The sequence below is a fragment of the Seriola lalandi genome, unplaced genomic scaffold (genome assembly GCF_002814215.2).
Source record: "Seriola lalandi dorsalis isolate HSWRI2012SDOR001 ecotype SW California unplaced genomic scaffold, Sedor1 jcf7180002049661, whole genome shotgun sequence".
Classification (NCBI taxonomy): Eukaryota; Metazoa; Chordata; class Actinopteri; order Carangiformes; family Carangidae; genus Seriola; species Seriola lalandi.
Window position 1 is genome coordinate 175,541 of NW_019520214.1, and position 8,368 is coordinate 183,908.

Sequence of the window (8,368 nt, forward strand, 5' to 3'; positions counted from 1 at the left end):
GCTTTCCCTCCTTGAAATCTCTGACAAGGGGGATGGATCATCATTCAATCTCAACAAAGCTATGAGGTTAAAGACAGAAGAGCATGCTGTATTTTCCTCTTTTTTTATCGTTTACAGGCTAGCTCTTTGTCCCAGGCTTCCGGCTTTCTGTTCGCCCTATTCAAAGGACCCATTAAATGTGACGTATGGGAAAGCAAACAAGCAAACTCACACAAAAACACACACTGCAGTGCAAACTGACACACAACTGAAGAATTGTGAAAACAGGGCAACAGGAATACACACACTGACTCTCCAACAGGGCTACAATCATGGAAGCAGCAGTGGTGAGTAGGAAGGGTGGGGTATAATATGCATCTACTCTCACAATGTGCTGAATTGGATTCTTTCCAAAGCGTTAATGTGGGCCAGAAACAAACACACGCAGGTATTTTTATGGGACAGATATACTGTAGTAGCTACAGTTAAAGCACCTACCCTCACACCAATCACTACCCTTTGTTGTACACTAACATACGGAAAGCATTGCCTTGCTGCAGCAACACTTCAAGTGTGTTAAATTTGCAGACTTTTGACGAAAAGAATGAGAAATGTGTATTTATCAGTAAACTCCATGGAAAGTGTGCCAACTATTTTTAAAGTTGAACGAGGCCAGTCATTTTGAATATCACTGATGTTTTGTTTAATTTATTCGTCCTCTTCCATGTGTACTTCCAGGATTTATTATACAAGTTCTTGAAGCCGCTTTCTATCAAATTTGCATATGCATGTAACTTGCATACCATAAAGTTAAATTTATAAGTTGCCAGCAAGGATGAAAGTAACAGACAAATGACATGACTTTAGATACAGTATATTAAAAACATACACTTCAATTGCCATAAAATTATATAAATATACATGGCCTCACACTATTTTCAAAGTAAATACATATTTACACTATTTCACTCATGGCAATGTAACTACACATGCATGTTAAACATCAAAAGCATGCAACCCCAACTTTCTCTACAAATATTCTGAGCTAAACGCAGAGGTTAGTGATGTGTTCTGTCATTCTTACTCACAGTTTACCACAGAGTAACTACAGAGCAGTCTCCAACCCTCCAACCCTCTAATGCGATTTTTCTGCTTGTCAACAACTTATCAACATGGTCCTCATCACCGTCTTCATACAGACAAGACTGAACAGAGAAAGAAGGCGACATGAGGAGGAGGAGGAGGGGTGGGATCAGTGGGGTGGAATGTCTCATCCAGAGAATCCTGCTCGCAGGGTTTCTCCCTCGCAGCTCTCTGGTGTCCACTGCGCGGAGCAGACACCATCTGGCCAGCTGGAATGCTACTGAGCAGGGGGTGGAGGGGTTAAGGGGGTCTCCTATCCTTGGGGGGATGGGTTATGGCGGAGAGATGGAGTATTAACAGTAGTGGTACTTACCACTAAGCCAGATGAACTAAACTGTTTTAAGTGAAAAAAAACAAAACAAAACACATGAACAGATAGCAATACTGAGGCCACTGGGGTTGTTGTCCTTTCTGTATCTTGTATAGCGTCTACATGAAAATGTATAAAATGATGATTAAACGATAAATCTAACCTGTTGTTTGCTTAGGTGCGCAGAAACAGTGTGTACTGCCCCTTCATATAATATTACGAGAACTACTAATATGCGTAGGCACAGGGTTTGTGTGTGAGAGCTTTAGAGGTGTGGCAGGCAAATGTTCTTACCTTTTGACAGAGCCATGCTAGCTTTTAAGCCTTTAAGCTAAGCTAAGTTAACTGACCGCTAGCGGTAGCTTCATATTTACCATACAAACATTTGAGTGGCATCAATCCTTTTGTCTAACTCTCAGCAATAAAGCGAATAAGCATACATTTCAAAATGTCAATTGCCTTATGATTAGTTTAAATGTTCATTGTGTGAAGTGTGCGGAGAATGATGACGGGTGACTATTTTGTGGCTGATGTTGCAGGTGGCTTATGAGAACTCCCCTTTGTGAAAAATCAACAAACCTCTCTCCTGAACTAATATTCACATGGACACAACCCTAAAATAAAACTGGTTCTTCAAATTCTGACAATGTGACATTTTTATGGCACAAACCTGATTGAAACAGGAGCTACTGTTTAGGATATAGACTGTAATCTAATGGTAATAAAACAGAGGATAAGATGAAAAAGGGAAGCATCATTTGCATTTGTGCTGTAAACTTGTCCCATTAATATAAATTCAAGGCAACCCTTAAAACCCCCCTTCAATTTCCATTAACATTTCAAACACAATCCCTGCATATGGTTTACCAGAGATACATTTGTTTTGCATGTTTTATTAATGGTTGTTTCATGGCAACATCTGTCACTCACATGGACACAAAGATAATAAAACCCTGGTTGACATGCACAGAAAGGGTTTCCCATAAACCCATTCATTTGAACACAGATTCAAAACACCCTCTGATATTTTATCCAGAGGCTTTGTTTTGAGTTGACGATGGTGTCAGAAGAAATTCGGCTCTGGCACAGAGCTAAAGCAAAGTGAAATGTAGTATGGAGAGAGGCCTTGTGCTGCCTCTACGCATGGAAACTATTATGCGTGCACAAATTAAATGAATGTCTGAAGTATAACCATATGTTTATGTGCCATTCAAATATTACACTGGTTAAAGACATCACTAACGTGGGCCTCGGCTGTGCAGTTACTGACCAAATACAGTTAGTATCCTGGTGTTGAAGCTGGAAGCGGTCCATGCTAACTGCTAGCTAAGTTTATAAATATGTCTTAGCGGAGATTAGCCTGAGGGTAACCCCGAGCACTCCTCCCTGTGGACTTCCGATTGCTCATATTGTCACATCCCTTCTGCTTTATATAAATATTTGTACTGTAGGACTTCTCTGCTGTGCAGCCAACATTAAACCCAAGTGAGAGCTGAGGAGAGAGGATGGGTCAAACCTAAAGAGGGAGATGTGATGAGAGGGTGGATCTTGCGCCTGTCATTTTTGCAGCCAAGTTTTGCGGTTCAGCTGCAGCATGTTACTTAACTGTTAAGTAACACAGGCAGGTACTGTACAGCTTCAGACTGAGAACTGCTCATAATACTTATATCTCACTGACCATGTGTAAAACCATTTCTTCTATTTCATAAAAGCTGTCTTACTTTGTACATAAGCATCTTCATAGCACTTCATTGTGGAGAACCTTTACACAAGAGCAAGTGGGATACACTTTCAAGTGGTTCTTAAGCCTTCTTCATATTATGAATACAATGTGGTCACAAACACAAGCATGAAAAAATAACCCTTACAGGCCTCCGTGGATATTTTGCTTAATCTCACCAGGTGCAGAAATGCATAATACCAGAAGCTTTAATAAAGACAATTCACTACAAAGGTGTGTCTAGGTATCTTTCAGCCACCCAAAAACAGTCATAAAAGTAGTTAGCTGCTACTTTCAGAATAAACTGAGACAATCCAGGTGCACAAGTGTACTTATTTTGGGCCTCTCTCTTTTAGAGCCTTGTTAAAAACCTTAATCACCCATATAAATCTAAGTTACAATCCTAATTTAACAAGAGTGTTTTTTTGTTTTTTTTTTACATCCCTTCAATTACTTTTCAGCTTAGCAACACCCTGTGGGAGGTACATTCACTCATTGCACCAAACATCTTTCACCTTTTTGGCAGCATACTGGCAAGCAGCAGCACAATACACAAAATAAAGGCCTAATGAGAGACCATCAACTGCTCTGAAGCTTAAAGAGGAGAGAAAGTCCTTTGACGGCTCCCAATAATGAGCTGTAATGCACCAAGCAACAAGAGAGGGCTTTGGTCCCACAGTTTTTGAGGGTACAGTGAGTCATACTGATGCTTGCTCAACTGAGATAAAACTCTTTCTATGGGATCACCTTCCCAATTAAGCTACTACTTCTTGAGCTACAACTGCTCTGAAATGCAGGATCATTCTAGAGAAAAAGGCCAGGAGGGGTTTAAAGCTGTGGTTCAGACCTTAGCACTCCTTTCTATTGTTTTCTTGTTATGTTAGTGATCCAAGACTTGAAACTTGATCCACCGTTGCATTCTTGAGAACTTGCTGTGAAGGCAAAATAAAAAAAGAGAAACAAAAAAGTTGACGTTCCAGTACAGAAAAAGACAAGTCCCTGCAGCAGGAGCCCTCATCTACAGCACGTTCCTCCACTCAACAAAAGCCCTCGCACCAGCGTTGAGTAACAAGAGCCCTGCTTAGGGCAACGCAGCACCACCCCCAGACTGACTGACACGAGGTGTTCAGGTGGATGATAACACTTACCACAACCATACAACTCTCACTTCTGCTCAACAACAATGGAGTGTCTGTGTCTTTGTTTTGGGTCTTTACACGGTCCAAAGAAAAGGCAGGTAAAGAGCAGCAGAATTATGTAGGTGGGAGAGAAAAGGAAGCATGACAAGAGCCACTCCCTGCTTCTGCTCCAGCTGCTCTGCACAGGCTGGAAACATGCTCAGTGGCGACTGCACTTTGTCCATCAACTTTCTGTTATTTCCCCAACTCCATAACAGTGACACAAAGCAGCATGCTCCGTTATTAATGAGCTGCAGAGTAACACAAACATGTGCTCTCCTGACAAATAGACACTAAGCATGTTTCATCAAGGCATACAACAAGGCATACAATACATTTTTATTGTCTTGCTCAACACCAGCTGGCCGAGGAAGGTCTTGGCAAGCCTTTTGTGACACAGGCCACTACAGTAGGAAAATTACAATTTGGCAAGCCTAAAAAAGCATAGGCCTCAAATATGAAGCTTCAATGAGTCTCATTCTATTCAACATCTGAGGTAAAAAAGCAACAACTGTTCTTAAAATGATTGATAGCATAAAATCAAAATTAACTGTAGTACTTTTTGGGAGAAAGTAGTGTGTGGAACACATTTTTAAACAGCACATTTTAAATATGCTGTATAATGAACTAAAGATTACATCATTTCTCAGTATTTTGTACAGAAACACTGGAATTCACAGGCTGGTGGCAGGTGGTGAGAGCCATGCCCAGTGAAAAACATAGGAAAATGACTGTTGAAAGAAATGCACACTGTATAAACACAGGCTACACCTCACAAAGAGTACAGTCACCATATTTCAAAAAGAAATCAAACAAGTCTCATCCACCTCAGTGTACACAGTACTCAGGCAGTGTGCAAGTATTTGCATAGCGATGTTAGTTTGACACAGATAAACGCGACTTTGATTCCAAACTATTTTGTGCCAACTTTCATAATCTAGTCTGCAGTGACATTTGTGTAATCTTTTCTCACAACAGCAGAGATGGAAAAGTACATGTACATAGTGATAGTAGAGCCTGAAGCGTATTTCAGCATTTTCAAACCATTTTATCACTTTGTTTTCACAAGTGGTTTTGCACAACACAGCCCTAAATGCTCACTCCTCTTGACAGCTGTTTGCAAAGGGACTGGTCAGGGTTAGATCTTGGCTGTGGAAAGAAGGCAGGGAAGCCACTCAACTCTCTGTTTACCAGTCTGCCAAAGTGACACAGTGGGTGAAAGGAAAAAGACAGCTGGCTTTAACAAAAAAAAGAAGAAAAGAAAAATGTAATAGTTTTGAATGTTATCTTCACAGGGTGCAGTTATGCATGGCATAGCCTTAACAAAAAGGCACAAATATCAAGTAGAGGTTTTCAAGTGCAAGAGTAAACAGCATAAGGCTTAAGTAGTGTTAAATAAAAACTACTTCCAGTGTCTACTGTATGCCAACTGTGAGACCTAGACTAATGGTTAAGGAAGGAAACCACGCTGACTAATGTAACGACAATAAGTGAGTATGTATGAGTGTGTGTGAGAACGTGTGAGTGTGAGGCGTGTTTCAACACAAAACTACGTATCACATCCTTGTATGTAACAATTTGTTACCAAACAATAAGTCTGTGACAGATGAGCACTTCCTTGTAAACCTATCAAATACTGAAAATGGTTCACAGGTAGCTTTCCGTTTGTGCTAATCAACAGGAGATCAGCTGTAACAACGTAGTCGCTACAAACACACAGCATAATGTAAGATAACATACCTGCAATCGTTTATGGAGGTCTGCTCGTGAGGAATCCACTGAGATATTATTATGAGTCCCTTGTAAAACAGCTGTTATACGACGAAACCGGAGTAAACTTTAACCGCACATTAGCTGTGTTTTGGAAAGTCCGTGAAAATGCTAACGTTAACCTGAGCACGTCGCAGTAACTCGGCACTTCAAGTTTCGCCGGTTAGAGCGAGTCGTCGACGAGAATGAAAGAGAAATGTAAATAAATCGACTCTTGTCCTCTTTAGAAAACAGTTAGGCTTTCTTTACGCATCCTCCACCGAAATTAAGGGGAGACAGGACTCCGTCCTGCCCAGGCAGGGTGCAGAAGCGGGGGTGAGACGAACTGCTTCTGTTGCTGCAGCTCTGGAGAAACTTCAAACTTAAAATGCTCCGTCGCTTCTTATTGGCCAAAACTCACGGCGGTGCTGCGTTCACGTGCTTCTAGTAAACGCCCCCTTTGATTGTGGAGTCTTGTTTTTTTGTTGTTGCTGTAGACTGTGTACAAAAACGTATTACTTTACCTCAAGAAACAAGTTACTCACTCAGATATCTTTTTTATTTTGAAAAATAACATCAGAGCATTAGAAAAAAGGTACTGCCAATTTCCAAAAATTACTACCCAAGCTCACCCCACACAAACAGAAACAACCAGACCAACAACAACACGGTTTCTGTCTTAGAAAAGTTAGAAAAAATTTGCATTGATGATTATTTTTTTTAATGTTGCAGCTGAGAAAGATGGAGCTAATCTAAATTGGATGGGTGATTTTGGTGAATTTGAATTTGAATTTGAATTTGGTTTCAGTCCAATACCAAGTAATACCAGGACCAGGGTTGTCAATATCAATACCAATATCAATATACCAATAACAATGTTATTTTAATGTTAAAGGCAGTTAATGTACTATCATGTAAGGGGGAGAAATGTCATGATTTATGAGGTGAATGCATTATTAATAGGCCAAACATGAGGCATTTCTATTCTCTGTTAATTACGAAATCACATGCATGTTTAAACAGGAGACAGTCTTGAATGGTAAATTACAAATGTTCATTCTGTGAATTCTCTGGACTAAAGAGGTCATCACTGTGCACAGGCACACACCAGCAGCAGAGCTGAAGATATTGCAGCATTTAAAAAGAGTGTTCATGTGTCCAGGATGTTGTTTTATTATTATTATTTCTTTTTTTCTGTGGTCTGGATTGTGTTGACACTTGTATCAGTACTCAAAATAATAATTTGTATTGGCAGTATATACTGCTGGGTAACTTGTAACTGAATTTCCCCTGGGATCAAGTCTTAACCTTAATCTTGCCTTCACCTATTAAAGTAAAGCATAATTTGTTCATTGATTATTGTCTGAATTATTAATCTGAATCTGCGTAACTAGTAACTGAAGTTATCAAATACAAATAGTGAAAGAAAATGTACAATATTTGCCTATGAACTAACACGGAAATGGAAATACTTAAGTAAAGTAGTACATTAGTTGCATAAATATATTTAGTTACTTTCCATTCCTGTTTATTCCTAATGCACCACAATTCAAAGGGCAACACTTTAGTACTCATTATTAGTACTCATTATTACGCTGCTTTTTCAGTCAGTTCATATTTAGAGCAAAAAGAATTCCATTCGAAATAATCCCCAAATCCCCCAAATTAACTTAATTTGTGCAGCATGCCAGTGTTTCCACACTAAAGCAGGTGATGACTGCACCTTCCGTGCCTCTGTAGTTGATGCTTGAAAAGGTTCATGCTAATGTTGCAGCGCCTCCTGCTGTTCATATCTTGACAATGTATGTACCTCATGGTTTCGTTGAATGCTGTCTTTCCAGTATAGTACATGTATGCCTGGTAGTAGTAATCAGTGGCTGTTGCATGGTCAAAACCAAAGGGAAAAAAAAACAGAATAAAATGCCTGCTTTCTCTAAAACACAAGAAAGTGGGTTAAGTCAATGATAAACAAATGGCTGTGAACAACTTTTTTTCTTTCTTTTTCATGTTTTCTGACAGCGTGAGACATGGAGTTTGCATAAATTACAATAAAGTATTTTCATTGGTTCATGCTTTATCTTTGTTAAACCTGTGGGAACAGATCTCTCATAAACATCTTGAATCAATTTCATGTCTAGATGAGATTTAATTTGATTGCATTTGCACCTGACATTATGTATCTGCTGCGTGCACACTCAAATTGGATTGTATGGGCATGTGTGTGTGAGTGTGTTCTCACATTACTGTGTGTGTGAGAATGATTAATGATTGTGTCCACGAATCAAATTT

General features: G+C 39.6%; 1 protein-coding gene across 1 annotated transcript in view; it reads right to left on the reverse strand.

Moving 5' to 3' along the window:
* Nucleotides 1–6,444, reverse strand: part of svild (supervillin d) — a 45,344-nt gene extending 38,900 nt beyond the window's left edge. Inside the window, exon 1 of the mRNA XM_023398583.2 lies at nucleotides 6,071–6,444. The gene's annotated coding sequence lies outside the window, so the exon portion shown is untranslated. The remainder of the gene's footprint in view (nucleotides 1–6,070) is intronic.
* Nucleotides 6,445–8,368: the final 1,924 nt, after the last annotated feature.